The sequence below is a fragment of the Amia ocellicauda genome, unplaced genomic scaffold, assembly GCF_036373705.1.
Source record: "Amia ocellicauda isolate fAmiCal2 unplaced genomic scaffold, fAmiCal2.hap1 HAP1_SCAFFOLD_161, whole genome shotgun sequence".
In the NCBI taxonomy this organism is placed as follows: domain Eukaryota; kingdom Metazoa; phylum Chordata; class Actinopteri; order Amiiformes; family Amiidae; genus Amia; species Amia ocellicauda.
In genome coordinates, this window is record NW_027102724.1 from 99,220 (window position 1) to 111,927 (window position 12,708).

The 12,708-nt window shown below is 43.9% G+C and overlaps 2 non-coding genes across 2 annotated transcripts; both read left to right on the forward strand.

Moving 5' to 3' along the window:
- The first annotated feature begins 431 nt into the window (after positions 1-431).
- trnav-aac (transfer RNA valine (anticodon AAC)) lies at positions 432-504 on the forward strand. Its single transcript has one exon. It is a non-coding gene; the product is annotated as a tRNA-Val (tRNA).
- Positions 505-2,659: 2,155 nt separating this feature from the next.
- On the forward strand, positions 2,660-2,732 carry trnav-cac (transfer RNA valine (anticodon CAC)). Its single transcript has one exon. It is a non-coding gene; the product is annotated as a tRNA-Val (tRNA).
- The last annotated feature ends 9,976 nt before the right edge of the window (positions 2,733-12,708 follow it).

A 12,708-nucleotide genomic window follows, 5' to 3' on the forward strand; every position in this document is an offset into this window, starting at 1 on the left:
AAGGAAATAACTCTACCTAAAATCACGCCCCCCAATTATGACGTAGGAATATTAATAAGCTTAGGGCATACGTCATAACAAAATAGGCCGCGCCCAAAAAACCCTACTATCTACTCTTATGTAGTTGAAGGCGCAGTATAGCTCTGATAGTCTGGTGGTGACGGAAGACCACCAGCCGTTTGAACAAGCCATTCAGCATCACCTTGTTGGGCTAAGTGCAGGCACTGTCAGAGCGCAGGGCGTCCTGCCTTTGAAAGAGTTTCCGAAGTGTCCTGATGTGCCCTTTAGCAATGCCAAACAGGTCTGTGAAAATGGCATCCTTTCGCGGCACTTCAGACGCCATCTCACAGTCTAGCCGACCTGAAATGCCTGAGCCCGTTTTACCAGCAGGCTTCAACGGTAACCGTTTGAAGCAAGACGTGGCGGTGTCAGTTTCCGTAGTGTAGCGGTTATCACGTTCGCCTAACACGCGAAAGGTCCCCGGTTCGAAACCGGGCGGAAACAGCCTGCTGTGGGCCGGCCCTTTTCGTCCTGTTTGCCCTCGTGGTTCCCCGGAGGCGGTGGGTAGCTTTTCTTCATTGGAGTGCCCGAAATCGGTGCTCTCAGAGCGTCCGTCCGTCGACAGGTTGAAATTGTAAACGCTGGTGTAGCCACTTTTAATTAAAATCTGATGATGATGATGATGATGATGTTGTTGTTGTTGTTCTTGTTGTCATCGTGATCGCCGTCATTATTATTGTTAAAGTAAAGCAGTAGTTAGATTTGTTGCTACCGTAAGGTGTAGAAGGCACAATAGCTCTGTGATTGTCTGATGGTGGCACAAGACGAGCAGCAGCTGTTTGAACAAGCCATTGAGCATCACCTTGTTGGGGTAAGTGTAAGTCTTGTCATAGCTCAGGGCATTCTTCCTTTAAAAGAGTTTCCAAAGTGTCCTGATGTGCCCTTGAGCAATGCAATATAGGTCAGTGAAAATAGAAACCTTTATCTCACAGGCAGGCCCACGGGAAACGCCTGTGCGCGTTTTACCAGCCTGCTTCGATGGGAGCCAATCGAAACCCCAGGACAGGTTGGTTTCTGTAGTGTAGTGGCTATCATGTTCGCCTCACACGCGAAAAGTCCCTGGTTCGAAACTGGGCGGAAACAACCCGCGGTGCACGCGTGCCAGTGCCGTGTTACGCGTCCTCATCTCTCTGCCCCATGGCCGGCCGTCGTTTTCTCTTCCTCGGAGTGGCAAGAAATCCTGACCTTGAGAACAAATGATCGCAGAAGGGTAGCTTTGCGAGGCGCTGGAACTGACACTTTTAAAATCGATACATGTCGTTGCTGTTGCAATACGACCGTAGCAGGATCGGTGACATTGCTGTTACTCTTATGTAGTTGAAGGCGCAAAATAGCTCTGATAGTCTGGTGGTGACGGAAGACCACCAGCCGTTTGAACAAGCCATTCAGCATCACCTTGTTGGGCTAAGTGCAGGCACTGTCTGATCGCAGGGCGTCCTGCCTTTGAAAGAGTTTCCGAAGTATCCCGAAATCGGTGCACTCAGAGCGTCCGTCCGTCGACAGGTTGAAATTGTAAACGCTGGTGTAGCCACTTTTAATTAAAATCTGATGATGATGATGTTGTTGTTGTTCTTGTTGATGTTGTTGTTGTTGTTGTTGTTCTTGTTGTCGTCGTAGTCGCCGTCATTATTAATGTTAAAGTAAAGCAGTAGTTAGATTTGTTGCTACCGTAAGGTGCAGAAGGCACAATAGCTCTGTGATTGTCTGATGGTGGCACAAGACGAGCAGCAGCTGTTTGAACAAGCCATTGAGCATCACCTTGTTGGGGTAAGTGTAAGTCTTGTCATTGCTCAGGGCGTTCTTCCTTTGAAAGAGTTTCCAAAGTGTCCTGATGTGCCCTTGAGCAATGCAAAATAGGTCAGTGAAAATAGAAACCTTTATCCCACAGGCTGGCCCACGGGAAACGCCTGTGTGCGTTTTACCAGCCGGCTTCGATAGGAGTTATTCGAAACACCAGGACGGGTTGGTTTCCGTAGTGTAGTGGCTATCACGTTCGCCTAACGCACGAAAGGTCCCCGGTTTGAAACCGGGCGGAAAGAGCCTGCTGTGGGCCGGCCCTTTTCGTCCTGCTTGCCCTCGTGGTTCCCCGGAGGCGGTAGGTGGCTTTCCTTCATTGGAGTTCCCGAAATTGTTGGACTCAGAGCGTCCGTCCGTCGACAGGTTGAAATTGTAAACGCTGGTGTAGCCACTTTTAATTAAAATCTGATGATGATGTTATTGTTCTTGTTGTTGTTGTTGTTGTTCTTGTTTTTCTTTTTGTCGTCGTGGTCGCCGTCATTATTATTGTTAAAGTAAAGCTACCGTAAGGTGTAGAAGGCACAATAGCTCTGTGATTGTCTGATGGTGGCACAAGACGAGCAGCAGCTGTTTGAACAAGCCATTGAGCATCACCTTGTTGGGGTAAGTGTAAGTCTTGTCATAGCTCAGGGCGTTCTTCCTTTGAAAGAGTTTCCAAAGTGTCCTGATGTGTCCTTGAGCAATGCAAAATAGGTCAGTGAAAATAGAAACCTTTATCTCACAGGCTGGCCCACGGGAAACGCCTGTGCGCGTTTTACCAGCCGGCTTCGATGGGAGCCATTCGAAACACCAGGACAGGTCGGTTTCCGTAGTGTAGTGGCTATCACGTTCGCCTCACACGCGAAAGGTCCCTGGTTCGAAACCGGGCGGAAACAACCCGCGGTGCACGCGTGCTAGTGCCGTGTTATCTGTCCCTGTAACGCGGCCGGCCATCGTTTTCTCTTCCTCGGAGTGTCAAGAAATCCTGACCTTGAGAACAAACGATCGCAGAAGGGTAGCTTTGCGAGGCGCTGGAACTGACAGTTTTAAAATCGATACATGTTGTTGCTGTTACAATACGACCGTAGCAGGATCGGCGACATTGCTGTTACTCTTATGAGTAGATAGTAGGGTTTTATGGGCGCGGCCTATTTTGTTATGACGTATGCCCTAAGCTTATTAATATTCCTACGTCATAATTGGGGGGCGTGATTTTAGGTAGAGTTATTTCCTTAATTATTCCTACGTCATATCCGTCAGAAAGTGTACACCCATAAAACCCTGAACAACAAGGCCGCCCATAACCTGTTGTTCTTGTTGTTCTTGTTGGTCAACTGTAGAGTGTGAATGGGTCGGCTCTTCCTGTAGTGGTTGGGGGTCTTTTTTAAATATACATGTAATGGTTTAGTAAATCTAAACCGTTATAAGATCAACAAGTTCTGTTGTCTGTAATGGTCCCAGGTCTTAACAATGCCAGTTTTGAATAGTGCGTTTATCATATTCACACTGTCTCTGTCTGTCTCTCTCTCTCTCTCGCCCAATCATTTTATAAGATCAACAAGTTCTGTTGTCTGTTATGATCCCAGGTCCTAACAATGCCTGTTTTGCATAGGGTACTTATGTTATCCACACTGTATCTGGCTCTGTCTCTCCCCTCAAATTTAATTAAAAATAAAATTAAAAAAGAGGGTGTGTGTGTGGGTGTTTGTGTGTATAGGTTAATTGTTTTTGTAAAAAAAAAAAAAAAAAGCTGTGGTTATATTTTATCTCTCACATAATGTGTTCAGTCGTTTTACTTAAATACATTCTAGGGTCTTAAAGCTCATAAGAGTTAGACTTAAGATAAGGATATGCTTTTAAGGTATTTTAGCAGTCTCAATCCCTGATGATAAGGAATCGTTTAAAAAATAAAAACAACTGATCACTCAATGCTAAATAGATCACAACACTCAAGGCTAAATCACTCACACCATGGGTGGCGGGGGTGGGCTCAGACAACAGTACGTATGGCATGTGGTATCAAAACATTCAGAATACTTTTAACCTATATAATTTATAAGCTTTGTAAAATAAACCCAAATATCTCTTTTGCGGGGATAAACGCTGTTCTGAGTAGTTTGTGACTTGTTTAATACCAAACAAAGCATCGCTATTAAAAAAAAAAAAAAAATCACTGTAAAAGCGCTAGTTATTTTAGATCTTTATAGTTAGTTTCTTGGCTCAGGTTGTTTTTTAGCGCTTATAAAGGCCTGCAATATTCTTAGTGGTTTGTTGACTATAGGTCTTGATGCACAAAGGCCAGACCAGAACAATGCCTTACAAGCAGATCCGGCATGTGGCCATCAGTATAAGTATGAAGGTCTGGTCTTCAGCTCGACAGACTCATACTGACCTTTCGATTTAAGACTAAAGATCAACAATGTCCGGAAACAACATCAGCGACTTCGATTTAAACGAGTTTTTAGGCAAGTCTTCAGATTATTTTCATTGACTCAGAGCGTGTTGTGTGCATGTATTGTAAATAAGGCTATAACATCTGTTTTAAGTTCTGTGAAATTATTTTTCAGCCAGTCAACAGGAGTTAATTCCCAACGCTGAGGAGATCATCTGGAACAACGACGGTAAGATTTTTGTGTTTGCGCTCATGGGTTCTTATGTATGGGTGTGTGTGGTTTTGAAGCGGCTCATTAGAGTTATGAAAACGTTTTAATATATATTAATGCCGGTCTCTTTAATTACACAGAAACTATCGAAAGGCCTATGATTAATGTCTCGACCAAGAGAAGTGGTTGTCCCTAGACAGGCTGTCTGCCGACCGGGTAAGAACTAAACCCCTGTTTGTTTGTATAACGTTTCTGTAAGATGTTTGAGTCCAGTTTTGTTAATTTAAAAAAAATTATCCTGTCTAACAGTATTAAGAAACGTGGTTCGAGACAACGAAAGGCCTTCCACATCGAGGGCTTGTTTCGTTTTACCTTCGAGAACCGTAACCTTTCAAGAATCTCAATGGCCCTCAGCCCCGGTATCTGATAGCTGTGAGTATATGTCTGCAGCCTGTAAGAGGTTAAAGCTTTTTATAAAGCGGTGTGGTTAAAGGTTAAACATGTCTCTTACCTTCACAGCAGTGCAAAAAGCTAAACCAGCCGAAAAACATAAGAAATGATTATTCTGTGGAGGTAAGTAAGATCTTTCAAACTTTAATGTTTTTAAAAGGGCTTTGTTTGCCCGTTGAGGGCTAATATTTAAGCGATGGGTGACCGTTTCCTGTAGGGCGGGGGGTTCTGGGAAAGATCTTTAGAAGTCCGGACAGGTCTAGGCTTGTTTCTGGGGAACGTGTTTAGAAATGACCGATTGCCATACCGTCTGGTTAGGAAGTAAAGCCGTCCGAAAGGGTTTAGTAAGTTGTTTGGCTTATCTCCCGCTATTATACTTCTGTTTTAAAGTGGTTGTAGGAAAAGGCTTGAAGGTGTTCATTGTATTTAATATTTAAACAGATCGTGAAAACGTTTGTGAAACAGGAAGTCCCGGGATCAGGAAGCGTTTACACTTGGAAGGTTCGTTTAAAAATGAAATGTTGTTGTGTGTGTGTGTGTTTTATTAACAATATTACAGTTTTTAAAGAAACATTTAATAAAACAGTTTATTTACAGCGGCTTCTCTGTTTTACATTTATTATCAAGTCCTAATAAATATATTGTCTGTAAATAATAAGGCGTTGTAGTGAATGTCTAAGGCTATTTTCAAAGGTCTAAAAAAGCTAAAGGTTTTGAATGTCCTGGACATGTTGTTTTAAGTTTGATTTCTGTCGCCGTTTAAAGATGTAAATGTAATGTATATTTTTATTCTTCCCAAGACTCTTGGGATAGTCATTCTGTGGATGAGCTATTGAGGACAATTACCCCGTCTAAGTGGGATCAAACATCTTCCCCGGTGAGATCACCGAGAGGATCCCCCACGGTGGTCTTGGAGACCCCCCAACATCTACTCAGGCCACAGCCTTCTGGGGGTAATTCAACACCCCAGATTCAGCCCGCCGCATTGTCGGGCGGAACAAATACAGGCATCCAACAACCTCAGGGGTCGCCGTCAGTCAGGGCTGACACACCACCCAACGACGGCCTGGTTTCAACATCGTCCCCCCAGACCCGTTTCTTGGCTACAGAAACGCGGAACAGTACCCTGCGCTTGGCCAGGGTGTTACCGCAAAGGCCTTCTTGGTCTCCGTCCATGAGTATACGCTCGCTCCCTGCCTCCTTCGACTGAGATTTACCGGAGCGACCATCCTTTGAAGCTGAGCCAGGCCACCAGCCCCCGGAGCTACTTCCTGAAGGTTGGCATGAGTTGCTACATACTTTGTTACAAAATCAAAGACTTGTGTTAGTGGGGCAAAACCTGGTGATAGAGAGCCAAAACACCCTTATTAATACCCTTACTAACGAATTGTACCGTATTTAATGTTTTAATAGACACAAAACGCCTTACTATTGTGGGTTGTTGGAAAAATAAAAAATAAATTAAAAAATGTCCTGACTTGGTAAAAGAACTCACAAACTAAAGGATCATGAACAAGCTAGGGCCCCAAAAAGACCTTCCCGAGAGAACATCCCCGGCCCTGTTGTGAACTCCTCTGATGTCCCAATGAACCTGGAACTATTACAAATGATAAATAATTTAAATAACCCCCAATTACCACCGATAGAATGTGAATTAACAGACTTACCGGTGAACCCCGACCTGTTACAGATGGTCAATGATCTAAATAACCACCTCCCACCGGTAGCGCTTATAGAGGTTCACCCCCTAGTTCACCCCGATTTGTTTGAAATGGTGGAGGCTTTGGAGGAGCTACCCCGACCAAATTCTGCCCCTATTATAAATGATTTGAGACAATTAGAACACAGGATGGCGGCAGAAGCAGCCATCACTATAGAGGAGGGTCTTGACATTAACCGGTTGGATATCTTTGAAGGACTTTTACAGGCTTTAAATGAGCCTCCTCAAAAAGGGGGTTTTGTAGATGTCAGCAGTGGGGGTGTTCGGAATGTGGAGGGTTCTGAGACTGATAAGGCTGTGGAGGTCATGCTCTGTGAGAATGTAGGGGGTGAAGGCTTTGTTCAAAATGATGATGTGTCCAAGAGTACCAGTGATCCCGTGATTATAGATAGACCGGCCTATAACAATTTTGAAATGATTCAGCGTTTTAATTTTGCAGAACTTTTAAATTGTGACAATTATGCAGAAATATTTGTCAACATACACGAGGCCTTGCAGAAAATGCTTGAACAGGTTGCTGAAAGGGTCAGACCTCGAGATGTTGTACAGTTAGAACTCAGAGGGGATGATTTGTTTAGCAACCTATCTGTAATGCTGAGTGGAGATAATTTAGATGTCTGGCTAAAATCGAAGCGTTATTGCAAAGTAACGCAGCCATCTTAGCTGATGAAAGTCTGTCTCTGGTAATGAATGTGGTTCGTAACCCTGAGGGTGGGGCGCTTAGAAGACTGTCGAAATGCTTGAAGAACGACATAATTAGGACCAAGCTCAGGCAATTAGTGGTGAGTTCCAGTGGGGACAATAAGCTCTGTTTTGCTTACAGTTTAATAAAACTACTCAGCCCCGACATGCCTGAACCCCAAGCTCTGCAAGAGGCTTTAATGCTTCATCAGAGGGCCGGCTTAAACTCTCAACAGATGGTTGCCTTTTCAGACATCACCAAGTTTGAGGAGTTGTTGTCTTTAAAAATTGTTGTGTGGTACCGTTGTGAGGTAAAGGAAGTATTTGTGAAATTTCAGACACATCCTGAAACCCATACACAGACACTGTTTCTCTTCCTAAGTGATAGTCATTACTTTGGAATAAAGAGTTTGACGGCTTTTTTGGGTTGTTCGTATGTTTGTCATTGGTGTTATAAGGCCTTCAATGATAAGCTTAAGCACCGCTGTGACGGTTACTGTAACGTCTGTTTCAATCCGCAATGTCGTAAGGGTTTGGCCCCTACCATCCGATGTAAAGATTGCTTAAGGATTTGTCTCTCAGCGTTCTGTTTTTCCGAGCATAAGGTACAGAGGGCCGCTGCTGAGGGGGTTAAAAAACGGAGTTATTGTGATCAAACTAAATATTGCCCGCAGTGTTGCCTCCAGTACCGTTTTCATGAGGTTAAACCACACAAATGTCTGGAGCCGAGATGCAGGATCTGTAATGCTGATTTAACCCCGGGGTCCGAACACCAGTGCTTTATTCAGCCGGTTAAAAAGGAGCCGCCGCACAACCGGTATGTCTTTTTTGCTTTTGAATGCCGGCAAGAAAACGGGGTCCACGTTGCTAATTATATACACTGTATTGACATGTTGGATCGTGAGTGGTCAGCTAGCGGTGAGAGTTGTGTCAGGGATTTCTTTACGCGGTATCGCGGTCCAAAATACCTCAATTACACATTTATTGCCCACAATGCTAAGGGTTATGATTCTTACATTTTGATGAAGTATCTGGTGGAAAATGGGGTGACCCCAAAAATAATAGCTCAGGGTAGCAAGATCATGTGTTTCACCGACGAAGCTTTCAACTAACGTTACATAGACTCGTTAAATTTCCTCCCCATGAAATTGAGCGCTTTGCCTAAGGCTCTGGGTTTTGAGGCTCAGAAGAAAGGTTGGTTCTGCCATTTTTTTAATACTAAGGACACTCAAAATTATCGAGGGTCCTACCCGCCCGCCTCTTATTATGGGGTTGATACTATGATGTCTCATGAGAGGGAGGAATTCTTTAAATGGTACAATACGGTTAAGGGAGGTGTTTTTGATTTCCGAGAAGAGATGGCCGCTTATTGTAAAAATGATGTGGTGATCCTTAAAGAAGCCTGTGTGCGTTTCCGCGCCGAGGTTATCAACACATCGGGTCTCGACCCTTTGCAAAGTGTGACCATAGCGTCTCTCTGCATGAAAATGTATCGGTCCAATTTCTTGCAGAAAAACACTATAGCGGTCACCACTTCTGACAACTATCGTGCTAGACAAAAGAACTTTTCGACTGTCTCCATACAGTGGCTGGAATACCTGAGTGCCCGGGATAACATCTTCATCAGACATGCTTTAAATCAAGGGGAAGTCAAAATGGGGCCTTATTACTTAGACGGTTTTAGCGACGTGTCCGGGCGGCGTACCGCTTATGAGTTTGCAGGTTGTATTTACCATGGCTGTCCTCAGTGCTTCGACCCAAACACCTTTAACCCCGTAACACAAAAACTCTGCGGTGATATGTACTATGATTTCCAGGAACGAATTGAAACTTTAAAAAACACCTATGGTTTGAACGTGCTGGTGATTTGGAAACACGAGTGGACGACCCTGAAGCAACAGGAAGCGGGTGGACAACGGTTTATGGAAACCTTGGACTTTCCTGAACGTCTAGAGCCCCGGGATGCGTTATTTGGGGGTCGTACCAACGCCCTCTGTTTACATTATGAGGTAAAGGAGGGTGAGAGAGTAGATTACTATGATTTCACCAGTCTGTACCCTTATGTCAACAAGACCAAAATGTACCCGGTGGGGCGTCCAACCATTGTTTATCGTGACTTTCTCGAAATCGGACATTACTTTGGTTTGATCAAAGTCACCATGTACCCTCCTCGCGAGCTGTTCTTACCCGTGTTGCCTTACTGGTGTTCGGGAAAATTGATGTTCCCTCTGTGTAGAACGTGTGTGGAAACTGAAAATCAAACTACCTCTTGTCTGCACAGTGATGAAGAGAGAGCGCTGACGGGTGTTACCACGGCTTACGCCCGGCTTGAACTGTACAACTTAATGGATCAGTTGCAGGAACGCACGCTCTATCATGATACTGACTCTGTAATCTTTGTCACCAGGCCAGGGGATTGGGTCCCTCCCCTCGGGGACTACCTTGGGGAGTTAACGAGCGAACTAGATCCTCAGGACCACATAGTGGAGTTTGTTTCAGGGGGTCCTAAGACTTACGCATACAGAACGGCTGCGGGTAAGACCTGTATGAAAGTTAAGGGTTTCACTCTGAACCATTGTAACAACAAGCTCATTAACATCAAGTCTCTGACGACCCTGGTAGAAAGTTTTGTAACCGAGAAAGACGCGCCTCCTCGTGAGATTATTACAGCCGGAAATCAGATCTATCGCAATAAAAAGGGGTACACGTTGGAAAATAGATCACTAAACAAACGATTCAGGGTGGTGTACAATAAAAGAGTGTTGAAGACTGATTATACCACTCTGCCTTATGGATATTAGCGGTGGTTTTGATAACAGACTTCAACACCCTTTCTCCTGTATTATAGCTGGTCCCTCCAATTCGGGGAAGAGCTATCTTATAAAGAACATCATAGAAGATGTGGACGCAACCAAGTCCCAAGCTCTTGACAACATAGTGTGGTGTTACTCTTGCTGGCAACCTCTCTACGATGATTTGGCTTCGAAAAAAAATAATCTGAAATTTGTGCAAGGTCTCCCCGCCTTGTTGTGTGACGATGACTTGTTCCCGCCCGGTCAAACTAATCTAGTGATCCTTGATGACCTGATGGAGCAGGCCGGTGACAACAGTGAAGTGGAAAAAGCTTTCACAAAGTACACTCATCATAGGAATTTAAGTATTATTTATTTAGTTCAAAATCTATTTTTTCAAGGTAAAAAAAGCCGCACTATTAATTTAAATGCCAATTATATAATTCTTTTTAAAAACCCCAGAGATAAACTACAGGTCACCGTCTTGGCTCGTCAAATGTACCCTAACCAGACCAAGTTCTTTTTGGAGGCATTTGAGGATGCCACCAAAAAACCCTACGGGTACTTGATTGCAGACTTAAAAGCACAAACCCCAGAAGACTAACAGGTTTGTGCCCGCCCGATTGGCCGGCAGTGTATGTGCTAAAGAAAAGGAAATAAATAAGAATGTCTGTTCGGATTAAAAGAAATCTGCCACTTTTGCAAATGTTATTTGAGGGGAGCCCGCGCCATAGGAAAGCTGTGCTGGCAGGGGCCCCCTCGGATTTGATCGAGACCCTGTGTGAAATAGCTTTTAACATCTTACGTGGTAATATACCCCTAACCCCTTCTCAACATTCTAAACTCAAAAAACAAAAAGCGGTTATCAAGATCATCGCTAATAAGAAGTATTCTATTAAAAGAAAAAGAAAGAAGATTAATCAAACCGGGGGTTTTATAGGACCGCTGTTGAGCATAGCCGTGCCTTTCCTAACCAGTCTTCTAGCTTCCAGAGTGGGTTAATAATGGAATATGCTCAGAAAATGTTTTTGATCCCTCAGGAGCAGCTTGAGAAACTGAGAAAAAATGTTGTCGGGCCAGAGCCCATTAGACAAACGGCCGAAAACAACCTGGACTCTGAAATGAAAGCTATACAGGCCAGGGCCGATTTAAATCAGTATTCCAAAGCCCAGTTGTATACCAACACGTTACAGCGCTACCTCCATTTGGTTAGACAGGGTGAAAAAGATCAAAACATTTTAACTTTAACCATGGCCTCTCAAGAAAATGGTTCTGGGGCTGATGCGGGGGGTACGGTTGATAAAGATGTTGCGGTGACCGAACCTGTTGAGAGTTCAGAGGGAGATGTTGTAACGGATGTTTTGAGAAACATGCCGGCCAGAAGCAAAAGACATGCAGAATATATCCTGCACAAAATGGTTCAGAAACCGCGGGTAACGGCTTGGAATGAACAGGGTGAATTTGTTTTTAAAGGACAACTGATCAAAGGTTCACACATGTTTGATTTGTTGAAGAGTGTCACTAGCACTAATAAGGTACCCGATAGTCGCCGACCTGTAGGCTGGAATGCTTTCCTACAGGCGATGGCCTGTCTGAACATGCCCCAATCCACAGTTCCTAACCAGGAAACGCGACAAAAATTCCATCTGTGTAAAGAGGTGGAGCCTGATCTGACTCCGATATCTCATTACTCTGACCGTGCTGAGCGACCATCCTCAGGATCAATCCATCGTTGGGAAGCTTATTAATCTCATGTTTTTATTTGTCTCCCCTGTAAATAATGACCCGACAAACAATTTTTTATTTAATTTTTTTTATTTTCAAATGTTGTACATTTATTTATAACATAACCCCTGCTTTGTATTAGAATTGTTTTGAATAAAAACTAAACTAATGATTCAAAGGCTGTTTTCATTATTTTTTCACCTTAACACGCATGACATCTTTTAAAATCCTCACAAGAACACCCCATCTGTATACATGGCTGGCTAGGGTCGTAAGTCATTGTGTTATAAGGGGGGGTCCACAGTGTACTGACAAACTCTGCCACTTTTTTATCATTTTGGCCTAAATCCTCACTGTACAAGGCCATAATATCGGGGTATGACCTTCCTTTAGATCTATGATATAAGAAAAACACACAGTGTTGACCACAAGTGAAGGTCTGAAGACTTTGTACTTGACGACCGCTGTAAATGGTTTCTTGACAGTTGTTGAGCAGAAAGTTATTGATCTTCCGAGGGAAAGGTCTGAAATCCGGGGGGTTTCCATAGGAATCAAAAAATTCACCACGGTGGTCCTCCCTTAGATAAATAGCCAGCCAATGTTCTCCGGGCATATTTTTAGGGTGTGTGTTGATTATGTACATTGCAGGTAAATTCTTGATCTTAAATTTAGGCAGCTGATCGCAGGCGTAGACTCCTTGAAACAGTTTCCGTGAGCCGGCCAGGGCATTCATGATGTGGTTGAGCTCTCTGGTGTTCATTTTAATAATAATCATACAGAACGTTTCTCCTCTGATTCACCTCAATAATGTTGTCAAACACAGCATACACGACCATATTTACAGTGCGTGGTAGAGGCTGCTTGAAACGCATCTCCAAACGCATATTGCCCGTCTTCATCA